Source organism: Rhipicephalus microplus, unplaced genomic scaffold (assembly GCF_043290135.1).
Source record: "Rhipicephalus microplus isolate Deutch F79 unplaced genomic scaffold, USDA_Rmic scaffold_17, whole genome shotgun sequence".
NCBI lineage: Eukaryota > Metazoa > Arthropoda > Arachnida > Ixodida > Ixodidae > Rhipicephalus > Rhipicephalus microplus.
This window is the reverse complement of record NW_027464590.1, coordinates 12,490,602-12,514,543: the sequence shown is the minus strand read 5'-3', so window position 1 is coordinate 12,514,543 and position 23,942 is coordinate 12,490,602. Positions and strand designations below refer to the sequence as shown.

Here is a 23,942-nt window from a genome sequence, read left to right as displayed (position 1 = left end):
CATTGCCATTAAAAACGCCGTAGTTGGGGTCTTCGAAAGTTTTGACCCTCTAGTATTTTAAAGGAGCCCTCGTTCAGTAAAAAGTCCTCAATAACTTAGCCTTCACCAAAATGCGGCATCCGCGGCCAGGATTCAATCCCGTGGTTTTCGTGTTCACAGTCGAGCACCATCACATCTAGAGAACCATGGCGGGCATACACCTTAAAACATGCACTATGTGCAACTTGCAGGGAGAGTGCGAGATTTCAAGCAGTAATAGTGTAGAATGACAAAAACAGCAATCTCGAGATGTCGAGGTCGATAGAGGTTGTGTTGAAGCTACTTGTAGTTGTGTACTGAGAAAAGAGTTGAGGCCAACGGAAGAATAAAAGTGGGAAGAAGAGGCCGAGGTGAAAGTGGTTTCTCGCTAAAGAATGGAGGAGCCCGCGGGGTGCAATCCCTTGAGATCCAAGTAAGGGGGGTAGCAAAGAATGCGGCAATTCCATCGCTGCTTGCTTGGCTGCCCTACGAAGCAGGGATTTTTTACTGGTCTCTTACGTGCCCGTCAGGTGTACGGCCTATGGCAGTAAATACAAAGCAAAAAAAATAGTTGTTGCTGTGGCGTAGGACGTCATGCGAAGGGTTCTAAAATAGAAATATTAAAACCGGAGAGGATGAGCAGGCTCGCGATATCATAATGACCACAAGGAGCACTTTCGAAGCTGCACCCGCTGTCACTGAGGAATCTGTGCACGAGTTCCACTGTGCGTTTTTTGCCCTTCTCCAGGATATTTGTTTAATTGTAGTCGAGGAGTAGAAGTCGTGTCACTGAACAAAACCCACACATACCTATGTCACTGAATGTTCATGTTCAGCTTGTAAAGAAGGAAGAAGAAATGTAAAGGCTTGTTTTTCTTTGTTACATACTATAATAACAAAAAGTAATAGACAATTAGTTCAAGCAAACTATAGAGAATGTTGGTAGTAGTAACTGTAATATAAATGTTACGAGAAAAATGTGGACTGAAAGAATCGTTGGCATCGTTTTCGGTTACTTCGCAATAATATTGCCTCTTACGGCTGTGTCGTTTGATGAAACCATTGTCGGCTCTCTTCCTTTGTCAGTTAGGTTTAGTGTAGGCATGAGATGCAAATCCGGGGAACCCACCCAGAAACTATAGAGGATGTTAGTAGCAGTAATTTTAATGTAAATATTACAAACAAATGAACAGAAAGCATAATTGACATCACTGTCTGTTACTTGGCTATAACATTGTATTTAAGGTTGTTTCGTTTGTAGGGTTGACCTGCGGGTCAGCAGCCGAGTACCTTAGGCACTAGACCACCGTGGCGGGACTAAAAACACAAGACGAAAATTTATGTTCTCGAAGCTGCGATCTTTTGTTTCTGTAGTATTATAGTCTGTTTCTACGTTCCAAGGTCGCAGGCTTTCTTGTGAGTGATCATTCATTGCGGTTAAAAAGAAGGCTTACGTACAATTCAATTGTGCGTATAAATACCCATCGCACGCTTACCTTGAAACCCGCTTACTTCATTATATAGGTCATTAAGGGACAATATGTTGACTGGGAAAAGTCAACAAGACATGTCAAGAACATAAGTGGCCCCTTGCAAAAACACTACGCGCTCTCCAGGAAACACTGGCGATCGCTGGAAAGAAGAAGCAGCCACAAGGAATTCTGATAACAGTATTATAAAAGAGGTCTTCTATTAGCGCGAAATTCTGCGCTTGTGCATCTCTTACACAACTCCCAAAAAATTCCTACGCCCACCAGGCTCCTTGGTTGCCAAACTCCTCTAAGTAAAATGGTGTATGTTTTTTTTTTGTTGAGCTAGTGAAGTTTTCATATCTACATCAATTAAGACTGTCGTTGTAAGCACGCTTTGCAGCGTCACTGTATTTAAGGCATTGCAGCGTGCGTCATTACCAACAAGTTCGCGTGATTCTGAAGACGAGGTTGTGCATTATATTTGTTGCTCGATTGTCCCAATGACAAGACACATAGACAGTGACCTGGACGGGAACCTTACTAAAGCTAACTATCAACGCTAACCATGATAGCGTAAAACGCTAACTATCAAACTTAACAATTGCAAAACTGCATATATGTATGGTTCCTCGCCTCAGAGAATGTAGCCCTCAAGAGCGAATTTCGCGTTTTCAATACCAATTCTGTGCCAATAACAGTATCTGAGGTCAGAGGACGACCTCGAAGCCACTCTACAAGCCAAACCTAAAGTGCTCGCTTATGTAGAGTACACATAATATGTTACTCTCGTGTGCCTTTTTTGTTTTAAGTTACTTTTCTTGTTCTACAACAGTACTCTTACGCCCACTACAACATCGTATAAGCGATACAGCAAATATTTGGTCAGAGTGGATGCCCTTCCAATGCAGACGCAGCTTAGTCTACTAGCCTTGCCTCAGCAATTCTGTAAGTTGGTTATTGCGTAATGTGTCACGTCACGCTCATTGAGGTAGCGCTGAGTGATGAGCATTGGCGTGTTTGTAAGTCTAACCTAATTATTTGTATACTATCTCCACTTACTGTAGTGTATTTAGTCACAGCTCATACTGCTTAGCATTGGCAGCAGATGCATGACTGAATGCTAATACCCCCTTCAGTTTGCCGATGTGGAAAATTTAGGCTACTGTTGGATAAATGGAAACCTGCGATGGTATCCGTCTCTAAGCTTTCTGTGCTGTTTCGCTCGTCATATTTCAATAACAAGGAATATATGTGGAGCTTGAGGGGAAAATAGGTCAATTAAGAACGGAAGCATTAAACCGTGTCCTTGTCCCAGTGTTTATGTCAGTAAGTATAGTAGAAGAATATTTTCTCTCCCATTCCTACACTTTCATAGATGCTTGTACTCAGAAACTTCAGTCGGTGTTTTTTTTTTTGTTTTTTCAATAGGCACGCTAACTCTCTCGAATTTGCAAGGCTGTTGACACTCGGCAAGATCTGTTGTACTCGCAACGTGCTCTGCCGAAGCCAAAGTATCGAATAGGATTCCCGGCCCCCTTTTCGCATGGAAGTCGTTGCTTCGTGCCGTTCGATTTCCTTGTGAAGGTGAACAGAGACATCTCCGTCACTTGCCATGTATCCTTATAGCAGTGGAGCGGCCTTCCGGCTAGACCTGTGCGCCGGTACCGAAATAGTACTGAAATAGCACTTCGAAGGCGCGGGGTTGATCAGATCGGCGATGGCGCGGCGCGGGAATTGTAGGGGGGATGGTAGGGGGAGTCGGATGAAGAATCAAGGGTTGGTGGAGATAGCAATTTGTATATTAAATTCTGAAAAGAAAAAATGTTTCCCCAAAAGAACGAATTAAGTTATGAAATAAGAGCATGCCCTTGTGTTATTTATTTATAAATACCACGGTCTCGATTTTCGAGACAATGAAGGTGTAAATACAAATGTTCAGTACTTTTAAAAATTGAAATTTAAAAAATTATTTTTCAGCAGTTTTATTAGGATTGCTCAGCACCGATAATGCCCGGAAACCCATCAAGCTCAACAATGCACATTCTGCAAAAAAGCAAAAAAAAGAAAGAAAACGAAAACAATGTTGATATTACCTAGCAGTCATAATATTTAGAGCATCGATTCGCCCGGTGCAGAAGATGATATGGCTGCTATAACATTCGAATCAACGTCAGCTATCATGCATCAAGATGACACAATTCCAAGTGCACCAAAGTTCGAGAGGGGCAGACGCGTTACAATATGCGGATGCGAGGCAGGCAAGAAACGCTGGTTATAGCGATGAAATGTAAGCTGCATTGTTTTTTAAACAGATTCTAACATAGCTACGTCATGCTTATGGTGAGGCGACCAAACAATCAACGCATATTCGAGTATCATGTGCTGTCAGTCAGCATTATTTTGTGGTGCTGCTTAACGTGCGTCGGAGACACATAAAATTTCCAAGTGCTTGTAGCAGATTGTTTAGATGCGCGAGTGCCATTTTAGGTTTGATGTAAAAGTTATACCAATGTATTCAAACAAAATGACTCCTTCTGCACTTACATCAACGTTAGTATATGTGAGAAGAAGAGGGTGTTCTTTATTTAAAAAGGTCGTGACTACAGTCCTTTTGAAATTTGCCATGTTTTCCTCTCCCTGCAAAACGATAAAAAAACACTATTCAACGCATTCTGATTTTAAATAATAAATATGGTTCTACAGTTTACACAGTCGTCTGCATACATTCTATTTTTAGTTTTTAGTATTCCCGATAATTTCTTCTCTGTCATTTATAGAAATATTCAAAAGCGGAAGAAGCTCCCAGCTTTAAGGCACCTTCCTAATATGATTCGTACGCCAAATGACTTCATGGTGCCGTAAGAAATTTTGAGCGCTGCACTGAGAACTGTGTTGTCCAATCAAGCTGCTTGTTGTCACCAAAAAATTGTAATAAAGCTGAAAATCTAGCATGGCAAACGATGTCAAAGACCTACGAATAGTCAATGAATATGACACCATCCTGTTATCGGTTCATAAAGTAAGAAGAATGTCGTGCTTAAATTCAGACATCCGTATAACAGTACTAAAGCAAGCATGAAAGCCTTGCTGTGATCGCGAAAGTATATTGCGTGTATTTAGGTATTCCACAGTGCACTTCTTAATGATAGACTCTAAAAGTTCATAGCCGGTAGAAGGCAAAAATATTGAACTATAATCCAGTATTTCCTTTTTTCGGGCTTAAATACGTGTACGATATTCTCTAGTCCACAGCCGCGGAACTGCTGGAGAGATTATTCATTTTTTAAATATTAAATTTAACCAATTTGAATAACACTTGAGAAAACATTCTAGAATTACCATCTGGGTCAGACAATTTCCAAACTTCAAGATTTAGTATGAGGTTACGTACTCCGTGGAAGCCCAATTCAATATTAGAAAGAAAAGGTAGTTTGCTGCACACGGAAAATGAAGAATCGATGCCGTTATCGGTACAAAAAACTGATTTGAAGTAGCTATAACGCAATTCTCTGCAGATTCAGGATTTGAGGAGGATTGGACATCAAGAATAAAAGATTAGGCTATAGACGATGCAAGACTAATTGACCTGTAGACCCTGGATATTTTTTTTTGTAAACGTAGCAAACAGGTTGTTAAATAAGTCGTTCTTAGCCTCTTTATTTTAGCTTCTAACTTATTTTGAATGCCTTAAATGAAGAAGCATTATCAATGACAATTCTCACTTGAGCAATTCATGCGACGAGTGGGATTATTTATATATATGGTACCAAGACTACCTCGTGTTTAATCTAATATATTCTTAGAGCACATACTTTCATAAGCAATCACGTACCAGACTGTCTTGAGTTCTGTCTAATATATTCTTCGGGCACACACTTTGACTAGCATTCACGCAAAATGTCCCTAAAATTAAGAAGGAGTGCCTCTACATTGCCGAATTCGCCACAACATTCAAGTTCCTCAAACCTTGAGGCTAAAGTGTCCAGTACAGAAGTGTCACCAGCTTTAGCAAACTTTAAAACAGTTTCTATCTCCGGTCTCGGACGAGAAACGCACTAGGTTTGATGAAACTTCAACAGATCCATAATCGAACCCCTTCGACGACTTCACATTTTGCACCGTGTTACAGGAGCACGCAGTCCCATAGAGATCAAAGGCTAAACCTTTTTCATCTGATTTCGCAAACTGCTAAACGCTTGCACGTGGGAATACGACCGCTCCCGGGAAAAGAGCGGTGTTTCTGCAGTGATACAAGAGCTCGTTGAAGGGTACGCGAGCCGTTCGCTGATGCCTGCTGATGCAATGCCTGCACGCTAGCACTCGCAACTGTGCCCTTATAGTCAAAGTTCACATTTGCAGATTGTGTCACACAACCTCCTGCCTCGGCATCTCTTCATACTATTTTGTCCAGCAAAAGACAGACAGGGCTTCCTCTGCAGTCGAAGAGCAATCGACGGTACGTATCGCACGCGAAGTGATGTTATCGCATGCGCCCTCCGGGCGATGGAGACGAGTAGCTTGTTTCATCTATGATTCAGCATTGTTCCTCGCTAGCGCTCACGAGATTTATCTCCGCGGGAACATCGTAGTGGTTGAGTTCGAAAGGTATTTATTTAGTTATTTTACGCAGCTTGACAGGCACGATGCAAGCCTGCAGAGAGTGTTCGTATGAGTATTTTCGCAATCAAAAAAGCGTAAATATTTTTGTATCTATTTAAAAAGTGTATATATAGAATAGGTATATATATATTTGTACCAATCATACGTGTTAACGAAAACAGGCGCCAGTGCCGTTTAAAAAATGCAGAATGTAGTGTTTAGCTTTCAAGTATGCCTTTCTTTCTTTAACTGACTTGAGAAAGCAAGTGAATGTACAATATTGGAATTTTCCTGCCGCCACTTACCTTTAAAAACCACATACACTTGCCAAGTAGGCGGAACAAGAGTGCTCTATATCTTTGCAAGTGACAACATGTGGTAGGTAAGCGACCAGAAAAAGGAAACAAACCACAATCGACGCTGAAATCAACAAAACCTTTGCTAACGCAGCGGCTTTCTGCTAAACAAAAACGATAAAAGTATTTCAAAATCTGTTATCAAAACTAAACGAAAAAACTGACTCTTTTGTTCGCTCAAAAAATACTGTGCTAAAGAATGCAGTGTTTTTTCGTCAAATTCACTTTAGCGAATGTACAGCTCTTGAGAAATTGATTTCATTTTGCATGCGCAAAAGTTATGCCTACTCCGATAACACCAGAAGAGAAGCATCTGCGCTGAAGCGCATTTTCGTATACGTTTGGGGCGTGTTTCATTACGCGTATAGACCTACGCCACAGTTTATAATGATTAAACGTTATTGGGACACAGCAGAAAAATCACTGTCACGCGTGCTGTGTACTAAATACACCAATTTTATTGCTGGGACTAATGCTTTCAAGATTTACCTGTCTTCAGAACAATGCTGACTGTCTCACTTCTTTTGACAGAAGTTCTTGTTCTTTGTATCTCAGAGCTCGCAAGGGAGTTTACACTGCAACAGTGAGTTGGCGTTAGCTTCTTTCCTGGACGCCAAAGTTTCACCAGAAGTCAGTGAAGTTCACAACCTGCGTACGTTTTCTTTCTGTTTGTAAAATCAATAATAAGAAAGACTGTAACGTGTCGTAACAATCTAGGGTAGACAAGGAGAAGCACAATAGGTTGTGACATTGGTCCGGGAAGCAGACGCTGTGGCGTAAGGGCTGAAGAATTGGAGTGTGCTTGCGTTGATGGGTATTTAAAAATATTTATCAATTGGCTGTTGACAACTTTCTTATGACGACCCGTTTATAATAGCCGTCAACACGGCTGCTGCCGAGAGAGAACGCCTGCTTTATCTGAATGGAGCTGACATGCGATGCTTTCTGGCGTCAATTCAGAACAACACAAGTCACTGCAACGACAGTAGTCACGAAAATGCCCTCCTTAAGGTAGGTCAATTATCTTCCAAACACGTCCTGCGTGTGCCCGGGAATTTGTATCTTATTTTGGCTTCGTGCCCCAATTGTGACATTGATATCTGTTGTGGTTTGCTACGTATGATGCTGCGGTCTCTTTGTAACATTGATCAGGCGATAAACTTGCTCCTGTTAATGTCGGGTTACTGTGATGTGTGGTGCGCGTTCAAAGTGCGCGCCTTCGAAAAGTGCGCGTCACGGAAAAAAAAAAAAAACACAAGGAGAAATACCAGAGTGCACGTGCGGGGCTGCTTAAACAAGAATGACGACGTTAAAGAGCGTCGAGCACGAGGATGCGTGGCAGGACGTGAAGTAAACAAAAGGTAAAACATCCAATGGGCAGCGAACACGGAGATTTCAAGGCCCAATGGCTTGACACCACGAGACAGCAGTATCTCCAATGAGAACGAGACAAGTGGGCCAGAGCTGAAGCAGGAGCCTGAGCAGACCAGAGCAAGGGGAATTCGAGGCAGGCAGTGCAAGCGGAAGGTCGTCACCGGACCGGGCGCTGAAGATGGGCCGTCGGGCGTAGGACCCGAGCCTGCAGGTCTTCAACCGGCCGGGGCCTCCTGCCGTCGTGTTCCCGCTCCAAAGGACCGTGGCCATCCGGTCCTGAACTCCTTTCCAGAGCCTGCGGACTTCGGTTCCGGCAGGCGAGCTACAGCCGTCGGGCTCCGGGCCCGAGCTGTGCGCCCAGCTGCTTGACTAGGTCGACCCTGGTTCTCTGACGCGTCACCACCAGCCTGCGTTCTCTCGTCACAGACGGGTCCACACTCCTAAAGCCAGAGCCACCACGTTCCGGCCTGGTTTCTCGACGTGTCGTCAGCAGCCAGCGTTCCTTCATCCCCGTCCTGCCCGCGTCCTGAAGCCGGAATCACCGCGTTCCGGTTTGCTCATCGTCGGCGGAATTCAGCGTGTGGGTGAGACCGAACAGATATCTTGCGCTACTCCCATCACTCAGCCCCTTTCGAACGTTAGGTTTGGTTACTGACTTTGAACGTTTTTGTTGGGTGTTTACAGATGTGTTTCGTCATGTCCAGTCAACTGTTTATTAAGTGTTTTGTTTTGTGAGGAATCTTTGCCTTTTTTTCTTTTCAATTAAACTTTTTGTGTGTTTCTTGGAAACCGAACGGCTTTGTCCTTATTAACAAAACTCTCTGAGGCTCAGCCCGGGAGAAAAACAAATCAGCAACAAGAACCTTGCATCACAAATTGGCGTCCGCAGCGACAGGACAAAGTCGTTTGTTTTTCCAGTAGATTTTTTTTGACGCGGTTAACACGATGACGAACACGTGGGAGTTAATTGAGTTGGCGGATAAAATGGGACTGACGGGAGCGGAGTTTAGAGTATGGTACGCGGAGCGGATGGAGAGGGAGCGTGAGGAACGGGCTGCGATATGTGACGCTAAAAAGCAGCAGATTGCATTGCAAACACACGCTAAGAGAGAGGAGTTCGAGCGAGAAACACGGGCTAGGAGAGAGAAGCTCGAGCGAGAGACACGCGCTAAGAAGGAGCAGCTTGAGCTAGAAATGCGTGAAAAGAAAAGGCTGCTCGAGATAGAGATGCGCGAAAAGAAGAGACTGTTGGAACTAGAATATGAGGATTTGCAGCAGTGGCTTGAGAGGGAAAACGCTGAATATACGTGGTCTGAGAGCCAGAGTAGTCAACCAGTGGATGAGGTGTGCTCTGAAAGCAGTTACATCGGGAGCGATTTGGATTTACGTGAGACTGACCCTGTACCTCGTCATGACCTTTCGCTAGAGAAAGAAACTCTGAAAGAGTATGACAGGGAGGTAAACAGTCAAAAGACTAGGAGACTCGATAAGCTTATTGAAGCGCAGGAATGCTTCGTGAGCATGGAACAAGAACGTTCCATTCAGAGTAAAGGGTATTTTGAAACCTGTGAGAGGTCAAGCGCACTTTATTCAGAGGTAGGATTGCCTCTGAATAGCTCCGCTGAAGGAGCAATAAAAGGTCTCCTAGGTAATGCCGGCGAATGCCATAATGAAAGCTCTGATGTAGCAGCTACCTATTGTTTTGGGCCACTGGAGATAGCAACAGACGCTACGGACATGGTTTTTCACCATGATTATAACTTGCCCATACAGAGAGATGGCTTGTGTTCTCGGGAAATTGTAGATGATGCTTTTAGAAGAATATTGGAGCAAAATGCAAAAGCACTTGTTGAAGAACAGAGAGTAGAGTTGCAATGTAGGTCAGCTATATGTGACAATGAGGGTAATCACGATGACCCAGGCAGAAGGGTTGAAAGTATTGATGAACAAGCAATACAGAAAGCTGAAGGGATGGAAAGTGAACCAGAAGGCAGTAATGGTCCAGCAGGTTATTGTACGAGGAAGGACGCCGACTGGTGCTCTTTGGCATCTTCGGTTGAAGAGGTCGCTTCTGTTAAGATGTCTCAACGATTAGCGGCTTACGAGCTCAAGCAAGGCATTCGTGGGAAGGATGAAATGATTCAGGCGTGGTTGTACTGGTGCGCCTGGAGGCAACGCCTCCGACTGGCATACAGACATTCCAGCGTGTATGCTTGTGATTTCGAGGTTGGGAACCTGGTGATACACAGCTTTAGGTTCATACGAGCTTACGGTCGAGAATTCTTCCACTGGCTTCCGATTCCTTACTCTTGTCAAATGGTTAGAGCAGTTAAACGTCTTGTACGGGACGCTATAACTTAAGCGTCAAATTCGATTTCCCGCTGGTTTCTTTTGGATCTTGCTTGCGGACCATGGAAGGGTGTTGCTTGTAAATATTTGAAGAAGTTACATGCAATGTAACATTAACATGATGTATAGTTTTTGAGATGACAGGGTATATATGATAAAAAAAAAAAGGGGTGGTGTACTACTAATTTGGGGATTTTCACAATCCGCTAGATGTGTCCATACTTTTTCTCACTTCTTGCGTATTTTGAGGTGAGTGAATGTGGACCTTTGGGCAATGCAGTGAACTGTGTGGCGGACATATGTGGGTAAATTGTGGTGCAGTGCGAAACGTGCACTCAACGGCAGTTTTTTTTTCTTCTCGAAAAAAAAAAAAAAACTTTTCTTATTGTTGTTGGTTGAATGTTACGTTCTGTGGACTCGGTGTTTCGACGTGAGACATGTCAACGAAGAAGCAGTGTGGTGCCATCGGTGTGATGTGTTGGACTGCGTGGTGCAAATATGTGGTGTAATTGTGACGTAGTGCCGAACGCGCACTCATCGGCAGTTTTTTTTTCTAAAAAAAAAAAACTTGAATGAAAGGGGGGCGTATGTGATGTGTGGTGCGCGTTCAAAGTGCGCGCCTTCGAAAAGTGCGCGTCACGGAAAAAAAAAAAAAACAAAAGGAGAAATACCAGAGTGCACGTGCGGGGCTGCTTAAACAAGAATGACGACGTTAAAGAGCGTCGAGCACGAGGATGCGTGGCAGGACGTGAAGTAAACAAAAGGTAAAACATCCAATGGGCAGCGAACACGGAGATTTCAAGGCCCAATGGCTTGACACCACGAGACAGCAGTATCTCCAATGAGAACGAGACAAGTGGGCCAGAGCTGAAGCAGGAGCCTGAGCAGACCAGAGCAAGGGGAGTTCGAAGAAGACGGGGCAAGCGGAAGGTCGTCACCGGACCGGGCGCTGAAGATGGGCCGTCGGGCGTAGGACCCGAGCCTGCAGGTCTTCAACCGGCCGGGGCCTCCTGCCGTCGTGTTCCCGCTCCAAAGGACCGTGGCCATCCGGTCCTGAACTCCTTTCCAGAGCCTGCGGACTTCGGTTCCGGCAGGCGAGCTACAGCCGTCGGGCTCCGGGCCCGAGCTGTGCGCCCAGCTGCTTGACTAGGTCGACCCTGGTTCTCTGACGCGTCACCACCAGCCTGCGTTCTCTCGTCACAGACGGGTCCACACTCCTAAAGCCAGAGCCACCACGTTCCGGCCTGGTTTCTCGACGTGTCGTCAGCAGCCAGCGTTCCTTCATCCCCGTCCTGCCCGCGTCCTGAAGCCGGAATCACCGCGTTCCGGTTTGCTCATCGTCGGCGGAATTCAGCGTGTGGGTGAGACCGAACAGATATCTTGCGCTACTCCCATCACTCAGCCCCTTTCGAACGTTAGGTTTGGTTACTGACTTTGAACGTTTTTGTTGGGTGTTTACAGATGTGTTTCGTCATGTCCAGTCAACTGTTTATTAAGTGTTTTGTTTTGTGAGGAATCTTTGCCTTTTTTTCTTTTCAATTAAACTTTTTGTGTGTTTCTTGGAAACCGAACGGCTTTGTCCTTATTAACAAAACTCTCTGAGGCTCAGCCCGGGAGAAAAACAAATCAGCAACAAGAACCTTGCATCACAGTTACGTAGAATGAAACCCGCGGCCTGTTTCACCTCAGTTCATTGAAACCATCGCGAATGCCACATGCCGCATAGGAGAATTCCAAACTTCGATTCTGACAGAACACACACTGATCCCAACATCCCAGATTACCACTGAAGTGCTCGATACCAGTCTTACGACTCGTATTGATACCTTACAAAAAGTGTGCAATAGTCTCTGTCTAACGAAAAAGGTGTAAAGGCAGACGTTAATAATAGCATTGCCTAACTTTCTTCGAAAATCAAGGTTCTTACAGATAAGTGCGAAGGAAGGAAGGAAGGATGGAAGGGAGGGAGGGAGGAAGGAAGGAAAGAAGAAACAAAGGAAGGAAGGAAGGAAGGAAGGAAGGAAGAAACAAAAAGGAGAAGGCAGGTAGGTTAACCAGAAAGACATCTGGTTGGCTACCCTACACAAGGGGAATATGGAAGGAGTTAAGAATGATAAGGGAGAGGGAAGAGACAGAAAACAAACAGAAAAGACAGACAGTAATTTCACTGCTGCATTTAGAAGTTCACTGCAAGTCAGAGGTTTTCACAGACCCGTCGTCCTCAAAAAAAATTATGAGGGCTTTCGCTGCCATGTGGGCTGTCGAGTTAACGTGGATGGTGCTGTGATAGCACCTGCACAGAAAGAGGGTGATCATTCAGTCGCCGCAATGTGTTGTTGAATCTCTCGGAAGCAAATCGAGGAGAGTGGCACAGCGGGTGTTCTATATTTTGATCGGTGCCGCAATCAACGAAGGGCGCACTGTCAATAATTCTGATTAACGTGGTATAAGCTTTCGTGGAAGCGACTCCTAGACAAAGGCGATAGGGAAGTGAAGCTTCACATGAATATAGTCCATATGGATGCCAGCGTTGTAGTGAAGGGTCAAGTTCATGTAGTCTGGTACGTCGTATGCTTGGGGTGTTCCACTCAGTCAGTGTGAGACTGCAGGCCAGTTGACGAATCTGCCCTACAGGGTCCGCTCTCGAAAGCGGAACCGCAACACTGCTTGCTTTCTGATGTGACGTGCGAGCAGCTTGATCTGCAGAATGATTTGCGCTGATATCACAATACCCACGTATGATGTCGTGCTTTTTTGTATTAGGAGGTGGTGAAGTTTTACGGTTTGATTTGTTAACTGCTCGTGACACCCACGTCAAAGATTGGACCACAGGCACTTTAATGCGGCCCATATACTCATCCTTCCTTCAGAATCAATGAGTTCCAGTGCACCACACAGAGCTTCGAGTTCTGCTGCAATAGGTATCATCACTTGTGGTTTGCTCCACCTGAACTGGACGACGTAGTCAAGCCATCCGCGTAGATGCGCACGTGGTTACTGTATTTCTGGTGCAGTAGGATTTGTTAAGGGGATAAAACGGTAGGTCTGATTTTCTCCGCATTCCTGGGATCATTAGATAAACTCGCAGCCGACATTGCCCAAGGAGGAAGTAATGGCTTTGATGCAGGTGCGTAAGCTTCTGTAAATGATGAGTCGTGCTAAAAAGTGCAATAAAGCTGCAAATTGCCTACGTCGTTCGAACCTACTTTTCTGTGGTATCTCCAGCGAAAAAGGAGAGACCAGTCTTTAGTTCCAGGCAAAAGTGATAAATTTTGGTCTGAAAAATTTGTTATATCTATACCCGAGGTTAAGTTGGAGCATACACACCGGCTTGGTCGTTACCAACACGACAAAACTACATCAATCTTTGTAAAATATTCCAGATAAGAGAAATCTAGAATTTTCGCAGTGTCATCAAAGCTCAAACGCACAAGTGTTTCAACTCGGGAAGACTGCTCAGCTAAGGTTCGGAATGCACGAAGAAAACTTTACGACCATGGCATACACAGCGGCAGACCAATCAAAATTCGCTTTGAGAGGTTGCTGTGCGATAACAATGAATTTTCTTACAATGCAGAATCTGGCGGCGTTGTGTAAAAACAGTCGTAGCAGTCACTGCTCTAATTTAGGCAATAACGTCACTCACTACCCCCTCTCCAACCCTGCCTCGCCCATGTGAATGTTCCCGCAAGAATCGCCATTGTGCGTAGTTATCTGCCTAAAAAGATAATTCATCTGCCATTGAATGCCTCATGAATAATCACAACACTGACGCCGCAATAGTTACGAAAACTTGGTTTCAGCCACACATTGCAGACCACGAGCTGTTACAAGACAGTCAGGGGTATTTGGAAAACCAAATACCCCTGGCTGTCTTGGTAGTATTTGGTGGTTTGGTGGTATATTGGCGGTATTTGGAAAAGCAAATACCACCAATATTTGGAAGACCTCACACTTTGTAAAGGGTCGATTAATATTTTTAAATTACTCTGGTGGCTCGATTGTGCCAAATGATGAGCGAGCAAATGTAATCAACTCGTACTTTTTATCTGTTTTCATAAATGAACCTACGCTAAATGGCTTTGATCCACTCCACCAAATTCAGTCTGAAATTCCTCCCATAACCATCAATTCTGAAGGAATCCTAAAGCTTGTCAAAATAATTCAGATCTTTTTTGACCCCTGAGATGATGGTATGAAAGCCAAAATACTAAAAGGCACAAAAGTACGCTCTAGTTCTACATTACAAGTAACTTTCTTGCAGTTCGTCACAGAGAGTTTGCTACCGAATTATTGGAAAGTTAGGAAAAGTGTACCGGTATACAAATATGTCAGTCGCGTGGATCCTTCCAACTATCGACCCATTTCGCTTACAAAGACTGTTTGCAAACATTTAGAACATATAATATACTCACAAACAGCATGTCATCTAGGTAATCATTCTTTCTTTTTTCACAATCAATATGGTTTTTGGCCTGGCTGATCGTGTGATACTCAGCTTTTCGAATTCATACTGTACCTTACTTGAACCTAGACTGATATTTTCAAACTTATTTTACCTATCTCGATTTTGCCAAAGATTTGGTTGTGTTCTTCGCCAGCAGCTTCTGGCGAAGCTTTCATGTCTACGACTGGGGCCTTTCGTGCTATCATGGGTCTGCTGCTTTCTGACAAATCGCCTCTAATACACCGTAGTCGGCAATCGTTGTTTAACCAATACCGACGGGATTTCTGGTGTACCACAGGTCTCCATCCTTGGTCCTCTGCTCTTTCTCATCTTCATAAACGATCTTTTAAACAGCATTTCATCTGTCGTTCCAGTTTTTGCAGGTGGCTGAGCTCTTTATTGTCGCATCACACACCATAGAGACCGTGATATCTTCCAAAACCATTAGCATCTAATAGAGGCCAGATATTCCAATTTAATATTGAAACTCAACATCTCTAAATGCAAAATGATGCACGTATCCCGTAAGTTATCTAACAGTGATTACATGCGCTCCTTGAACTCAATGGTGTTGTCCTCCATCGAATCACATTGTTGTGTATGTCTCACAATAAATAAATAGTTGACATGGTCTGATTACAAAACAAGATTCGCTGTCGGTACTACTAAATCACTCAGTTATATTAGACGTTCCATTTCTTTGTGTTCCTCAGCAACGGGTGGCGAATAAAAATTTATACAAAGTAGGCTTTAATATGCTTTAGGTATTTGGTGCCCTCACCAAGCATACCTCATTAACGTTTTAGAATGCGTACAAAACCATGCGGCGAGATTCACCTCTTCCAGGTACAGTCGTGGCGAAATAATTAGTGCCATAAAGTCATGCTTGGGACCGAGGTCATTAACGTTCCATTAACGTTCCGTCATAGGATTACAGGGCTGTGCGTGTTCTATAGATTTTATTACAACTTCCCGCAACATCGTGGTAAACTTTTCGATTTCCAACACCGTTAATCTCTCCTCCTGTTTAAGTCTTACAGCATCTTGTGGTTGCATGGCTCAACGCCATATTTTGATCAATATTTTTACCGATTGTAACTGCAGAGTTGAATGTACTGCCAGAGAGTGTTGTCAGTGAGCATAATCTCATTGTGTTTTGGGACGTTGCTCACTGATTGCCTTGCAATGTCAAATTGTTTGTGATTTTATACTGTTCTTTCTGTTCTGAATTTGAGAGTGTGTTCCATTTCTTCTACAAGTACGTTGCAAATTTGTGACTTGAAAAGTTACATGCCTAACTTTCTATATTACCCTCGCTTTCCCTATGTGACACCTCAACAGCGGTCTTTGAGTAAAAATAAATTATGATGATGATGATTATGCCAATAAAAAAAAACGTAGGAGCTGCGCTCACAGAACTCCCAGAGTACGCAGACCCATCGAAATGGCGAAACCTTGACGGTTGTTCTAACTCTCTCCTTTTCGCGATTCGCTAGTTACTTTGTAGACTTCTTTCAATCTGAAAACGGGGGATGAAAAAAAGTTATGGTAAGGTAGTATATGCAATAAGTGTTACGTTGCATGCACCAAGCGAGATTGAATTAAATCATTTACAATCCTTCTCATGCTTGACAGCCACTCCATATAGAATCAATCTGTCAGGAACTGCTCCCTGTTGGTTGTTTTAGGCATGATTATAGAAACTTTCTCGTTTTCCTGTCAGCGAATTGGGAGATTTATAATTGCTACATTATAGTTCCTAAATATTTTGCAATATCTTAATATGCTTGCTGTTAAGTTCGCACTGCAAAAGCTTATATTCAGTGCCTACAAAGTCTATTTACGTCGAAATCTCGTGAAGTCATGTTTCTATAGTATTTGCATACTGTTCATTAAAGTTGTGGATTCACGTTTTTATCCATAATAAACACGGTTAGCTCGCGTAAACGAATTGATAATACTTTCCATCCAGATGCCCTTGAAGTAGTACCATTAGTTCGCACTCTCTTTGAACGGTAGTAAGACTGATAGTGCGCCTTTTATTTGCTATTTATTGCAATATTGAATTGCTCACAAAACAAAAGCAAACAGAGCAAGATAATAACGAGCACTCGCTTCTCTCTTTCGTTGTGTCATCGTACTTTATGGGCTCTAGATTTGAATTATCAAATAAATATGTATAGCTAATTCAGTAATTGCAGCAGTGAATTAGGCTGTCAGAGTACCATCTTTCAACAAATATGTTATTCGCATATCTGTTTTTTTAAAGCTTGAAAGTGTCATAATGGTCATTAAAGGTACGGTTGAAAACCACAACGTTAGAGCGCAGTGTTACTCACCATTATCGGCAGTGCAACGCACTCAGGATTTATCTAGGAGCTATAAGGTCCTGTTTCAACAGCTGCGCGTGCGTGCGTATGAACTAGGTTTGTTTGTAGTTGCGACATGTTTTCGAAGTTTAGGGTGTAAGGGTTTACACGAAGATTCGTGAAGGTTTCGCTATTAGTCAGCTAGGAATCGTGCTCAGAAGCTTCCATTGAGGTATAAAACACTGAAGCTAACGAACAAGTGGAAATTTTTCCCATTTTTACCATTATGTGCCTTGTCACAGCGTATAACTCTTCACAAGAAATGCCAGGCGTTCTTTTACTGTGCGTATTCGGCATTGGCTTGCTGTTTAGTGTCGTGTACAGAAAGACGCTGGTTCTCTTCAAATAACGTCACGTGGTAGCAGGATGGCTCGATGGGGCCATTTGTTATAGAGTGGCAATGACTAATCTCTCTGCTTTGCCGCTTCTCTGAGCCGGAAAGGGTAGGAGGTGTAATTACTTTGCTGAAGCAAAAGTGCATGCGACGCACATGTACCAAAAGGACTGTACAAATTTGATAAACTCTATCTCAACCTTGCCAAAGAAATATTGTCTGACCGGCCCTGTCATGTCCAATGACGGCGCAATCCAGAAAAGGACTAAATTGACCGAAACAGACATGACACTCTAGTGGCTTCACAGGTATTTTTGAGTGGAATATTTTTTTGCGTTGCGTTTGTACACACGGAACATCGCGAAATTTGGGAGATCTCTTTTAGAACATGGCATGACGAACATAAGAAGTACATGCCAAGCCCATAGGTTACAAAGAGAGGTTTACTGTTTCACCCCTCCATCGCAATATTTCTGAACCAAAACAACAGTCGGGGGGAGGGCATATATATGTGATCACGATTACTTGTTGGTGGGATTCTTTGCGCTAGACGCTGAATGTGGTGTCACGAACGCATAACATGAAACGAAGTGGTGGGCAAGGAGAAACCAGCAAAACATGTTGGCAATGCTTTGAAGATGTGGTGCTTATTAATTTTGGGCGGCTATAATCTTTATCATCGACAATCGGTGTTAACTTTTGTACACGCTCTTAGAAACATGCTTTTGGCTGCTGTTGGCACTCACATACTATTGGATAGAAATTTGTGTGGAGCAGTTGTGTGCGGCGCAACTGCGTGTGTTCATTTGTAGTGCTCATATTTGACATACCAGATTTCAGCTGCCAGTCAACTGATTTGGCGTCGTCTCTCGGAGCAATTTAGCCAACGAGCACAGCAGAAACCACTGCTCGTTTGGGCCTCGAACTACCGATGCGCTTCTTTAAAGGCCATCTATATTACCCTAGAACCTCGGCACAGCAAAAATGAAATAAATGATTTAAGCAATACCTAAACAAAAAAGTAAGAGAAAAAACAATAAATTTATAGTTGCCTGTAAAGCACTTTGCACTGCAGAAGTAGCAAATTTATAAAGAGCAGAAAAATATCTGTACTAACAACAAATAGAACAAAATCAAAAAGTCGTAGAAATAACAAAGCAGTTGAGCAAGTAACAAACATAAGAAAGTAATTAAGGCAATCACGTGGCAGTTGAGCCAGGCCTCAAGGAAATGCGGGCCTAGGATTTTTTCTTGTTTCTCTGTAGTTCTGTGTTGCTTCGTCCTGATTTCATCTTTTTTTCTATTTTGAAATAATTTCTTTTTCATTATATTTTATTCCTAATTTTCCTTTCACCTCTTTCATTTTTTTCCTACTTTACTCTTGCTTGCTTTTTTTATTATTCGATTCGTAGATCCACCTGCGTTATGCCAAGTTACGACAGCCCCGACCTTTCGTGTGTCTCGCACTTTATAGCGCACCATTAAATATTGACTACATCTTCAGACAGATTTTCGCCTTAAAGAACCCTCATCACCCTGCGTTCAAAGGCAAGCGGGCAATTTTCTCTTCTCCTTCGCTGCTTTTCGCACACGCAATGAATCCTCTTCACCTCTAGTTTTTAAAAGCGCGTGCACAATGTCAGCACTAAGCGTTAGAGCCTGTCAGGAGTTCGCGCTTCTCGGCCATGTATACGCTATTAGCGCCACTGGCGCAGTTGTAAACTCACAAAATGAAGTGTGTTAGATTGACCGTGCACAATATTCATGTGAAGCAAGGAAGAACGAACGGGCTGCTGCAATGCAAAGCAGTGAGGGAGACAAATCACCCTAGGTTTTCGCGTATATGAACCACACGAGAGCATGTCCGCTGCAGACTTCATGGGAACAACTGTTTGCGTCACAAAAGTGCGCAAGAAGGTCAAGAACTAATATAAGAACATAATTCGCTCTTTTTTCATATTTTGACACCCTAATGAGTAGCCCTTTACTACTTCGCCATTTAGGGTCAATGACAAAGCTGGACTTACCCTTTGATGTAGAGAATACTTTCGTTTTGGAAATATTCAATAGCCACGGCAGCTATATGCAAAGTCGAGGCCCACTTTTTGTCGCTGCCGTGATGGTTTATAGAACCTTCGCTCTGCAGCACGACACGATATGCAACTACGCCGTGAGCACTTGCGTTCTTCGGCATACAAAGGGTGAATGAACCATTCATAGACACTTTACAGACAAAGGTATGTTCCGACAGTACGCAAACTATATTTTTATTATATAATGCTTAGGAATCAGCCTGAGTCTCGAAGTTAGCTTTATTATTCTACAAATAAAGTGTGCCGCTTAAGTTTCGCAGCCAAAAACTGTTTTCCAAGGTAAATCATGCGGAAGTGCCTACTAAATATGTACAACCAGCTGTCACGACTTCATGGCTTTCATAAGAGACGCCTATTCAAAAGCCAACTACCCAACAACACTGTATCTCATACGAGTCATTTGTAACTAGCCCGAGAGGACTGGAAAAGCAAACAGCTTTTGTATTGTACGTTTTCTTCGTGCAATCCAGAGATAAGGACGAGTTTGTTTTTGTGATACCCAGTAATATGCATAGATCACCGTGTAATACTGCTTCTCGGTTAGCATAGAAGAAGTTGTTATCAAAATCGTATTCAGCAGCGGCAGCAGTATCATTGGGCCCACTGTAGTGCAAATGCCTCTTTCACGCCTTAAAAACTAACCCAGTTGTGTGCATGCTGAGTCAAAATTATCGCAGCAAACTTCTTCACCGCATCTTCCCACCTAACAAACTCTCTTGTTCTCGCACGGTTGTCGTTGTCTTGGAATCTCGTCTGTTACTTTCAGCAAGAAATTGTCATCCTCTGTATGGATATGCTCTGCCAATGAGCATTTATTCGTGGTTCCGTGTACAAATGAGATTAGCAACTATTTCTTACTAGAATGATCTGCTCTCGCTTTTTTTTCGTCATGTTAAACCAATTCTATTTCTTTCAACTTCTGCTTTTTCTTTCAAAAAGAGTCGGCCTTAGTTTAAGCTGCACCAACGCACCTGCACTCTCTTCGCAAGGTTCCAACCTAAGGTGTACAAGGCAGAAAAAAAAACAAATTTGGGTTAAACCCTACAGCATCTTGAAGAAAGTAAACAAAGTTTAGTTTACAAAGTAGCTTTGTCTGAACATAGTTCAGACAAAGCTACTTAGTTTTGACAATCGAAATGACCACCGGCGCCCAAACTGCATCCCGCGGAATTCGGGACATTGGACAGTGTCGAAGCCTACCGACGTAGCTTGGTGCATGAAAGCGTATACAACTTCGGTCCTGCTCCCCATCTCAATTGCTAATGTGTGTCAGGTTGCAGCATCCCCTGCAGCTCAGCAAGAAGGCTATGGTATAGTGATAGGCTCCACGCATATTATACCAACATCTTCGGGAGAGATTGTTTCCATTGTTTGGACGAAATATGGCCGACAGCTAGTGAACGAGCGTGGAGGAAGACATACCACTGTATCACCCTGATCTGGCCAAATACGGAGGTAGATGTTACATCCCGAATTTCCTCGGTGTGATTGGGCAGCGACAACGCTGTATTATAAATTGTGTCTGTATTTCTTTTGCGGTAGCTTCTGTCTTCAAGTGTATTTGTTCTTACTCGGGCCCGCATACCATGTGTCATACTCTTTTCATCCCATCTTCCATTTGTTTATTGTTCGCTTGATTTATTGGTTGTAGCTTTGCGAAGCGTAGATTGAAGTATAGAGGCAAAAAACAATTTATTTAGAACAGTGAGAAGAAGACGTTTGCATTGATTCACTGCAAGCAACTTGCACAAGACAGGAACAAAAAAAGGTCATCGATCGAGGTCTTCGGCTGGTAACGAGTATGAATATAGGCTGAACATTATCACAACGATAATGAAGCAACATGTCAGGAAATGAAGACAACAGGAAATAGGGAACATTGCTGCACCACGAAATGGGAACTCCCTTGCCTTGTGAAATTTTGGTGAAAATTTCAAAATATGAACTAGAAGCACCCTTTATTGAACAAGGTCTTTCAGAGTGTTCTATAAATTTTTGCAGCTTTTGAAACATTGTCCATAAATGAGGACGTACCAACGGTATTTAAACAATAATGTCATTCCTAAAAGCATCTATCACTTTAGAGTGTACAGCGTATGGTGCGTGTTCGGGCATTAGAATTGAAACTACATCGCCCACGTGACGTTCTGCTGGCTGATTGTTCACTCACCGTCTCGTTGATGCATACAGACCAACCACTTCAAGAAGCTGTCGCTGCGTGGTTAGGTGAATACCATCTAGTATTTCGTTATCTCCTTCAATTCGTATGCCTCACTGCCTTTTACTGGGAAATTATATTTTCGCCCCGATAGAACAATACACTTGGTAATGTGTCCGATAGCTAAACACAACAGAAGCATGATCACGAGGCACTGAGGTATAGTGGGACACATCTAACACGTTAAACACTGCGTTAGCTCTTGCGTGTTACATTTCTTTCAAAGCTTTATTTTCTGGCCGCTTATTTATTCACAAACTTCGAACACAGGTAACAATTTAATGTAAAACAAAAAGAAACCATTACCGCGCAGCTGACTCGCAGCTTCGTCACGTTCACACAGCCCCTCCTACATTTTTTTTTAATACAGCTTTTCAACACCCACTCCAACGCCAATTGCAAGATAGCTGTCAATGACACCACACGAGCACACACTTTCTCTTCAGTATAATAATTACATTAGACACTGCATCTGCCACCTCACGTCAAGCCAATACGCTGACAGCACTATAAATTGTCTCGGAGTTTCTGAGTTTTTGACACAGTTATGGGAACAAGGAGGTCTGCCCCCACATCTTTTTTCAGCGTGATAGCATAGTGAAGCGAACTGTCATTAGGATGGGCGTCACGATAATTGTAGAGCAGCTGCTTTTGTAAAGGTAAAAAGGTTTTATAGTATGCCAAGGTAAGCAGTGAGAGCGTGTGTCCTCATTAGTTGTGCTTTCTGGAAAGTGCGCGTGACATGTCAGGCAAAGACGACGCGATGTTGTTCGTAACAATTCAGGATACCCGGATGCGTAGGCAGCTTTCGTTACTGCAGCGTTCGTCATAATGATTGCTCATCGTTCATGTACCCGCATGCACCCCATAATTTTCACTTGTTTTAGGTTGTGGAAAAAAAAGTCAGCAGTAAAAAGAGGGAAGCCAGGGTCTTAAGTCAATCAGTTAATCTTACGAAAATGTAGAAAGCCTAAGGGGCTGCTTTACAGAAAAACCTTTTCAGGAAAACACTCATGGAGATGCACCAACATTTATTTCCCAACTAGTTTTTCCCCAAGGTAGTTTATTGCGGGAACACTTTCTTGTTCTGTACAGCCTACTTGATCTGTTCAGAATATCATACATCTCTCAACAATTGGGCAAACAATTGGATGAAAGGAGTGTGTTATGTCGAGAAGCCTACCTGTGCCTCACAGGAGGTCTATGGAAAAATATTGTTCGAACCACTTTTGCCTTCAGCTTTCGTCTCCCGAATTATTGCAAAAAATGCGGTAGAATTTGTCTTCAATGAAATGTTGCAAGAACGTTAACAAACCTGCGACTAAATCAGGCACGATGAATGATTTCGTTCACACTATTTCAAGTTATAGTGCCATACAGCGCTAAAAATTACAGGTACGAAACTTCTCAGAATTACTACGCCCACGTCAAAATCATAAACAAAGTGTGAAATATACTTTGTCGAAACGTACCGTTGCCTAGATTTTGGTTCATTTGACATAAATATAAAAATTGCCCTGATATTAACAGGAAGCTCATTTCAGAGCATTCACAATCAAGTAAATATTTCGACTTCCTACCCCTGTGTCGAAGTTGATATCAACAGCAAGCGAGAGTGATCACGAGAGCACCCTCTTCTAGTCACCGGTTACTGCGGGAGAACCAAATGATACTAATAATTATTCAACTTGAACGATCCAAAATTACTATTGGGTTCTGAGGCGGGCTTCAGAAATGTGAACCGCCTGAGTTGTAATAACCTGCGCCTACGTATAGGCACATGGGCAACAGGCATTCTCACTTCCGACAAAAAATGCGATACCGTGGCTATGGTTCAATCCGACGTCCTGCAGGTCACCAGCCGGGTACCTTAGCCACAAGACTACCGTGGTGGGTAAAACTAGGTAAAAACTGTCAATTATTCATGCGTGCTTGACAACCAAAATCAAAACCAAATGGGCATGCCTAAAAAGCGCGATGTTAGCTCCCTGGGCAATGCCACCTGGAAAAATTATTCAGGCCTGCTCGCTACCCCGAGAATGGCCTCTGACATCACTCAGTATTGACACTCCTCTCCTGCCGAGTGGACGCGCGCAGACAAAATTCCACTGTTTGAAATAGCAGGATAGCTAAGCCTTACGAAGCCTATCGTGCAGGGCTGGTGTTTCTTTTGACGACTGCATGAAGACGAACATGTTTTTTTGCGTCAGTGAAGTGCAGCAGGGTGATGTGATGTGCTCCGTTCACTGAATGTTCCCGTAGTGAACGTCTGCAAGTTCTCGCAATGGTGCAGTGCTGCGGATCCAGCTGCCA

General features: G+C 43.2%; 1 long non-coding RNA gene across 1 annotated transcript; it reads left to right on the top strand.

Annotated features, from left to right (window-relative positions):
- Positions 1 to 7,649: 7,649 nt before the first annotated feature.
- Positions 7,650 to 11,734, top strand: LOC142785033 (uncharacterized). The gene is made up of 2 exons (XR_012888827.1): positions 7,650 to 7,806; positions 9,936 to 11,734. It is a non-coding gene; the product is annotated as an uncharacterized LOC142785033 (long non-coding RNA).
- Positions 11,735 to 23,942: the final 12,208 nt, after the last annotated feature.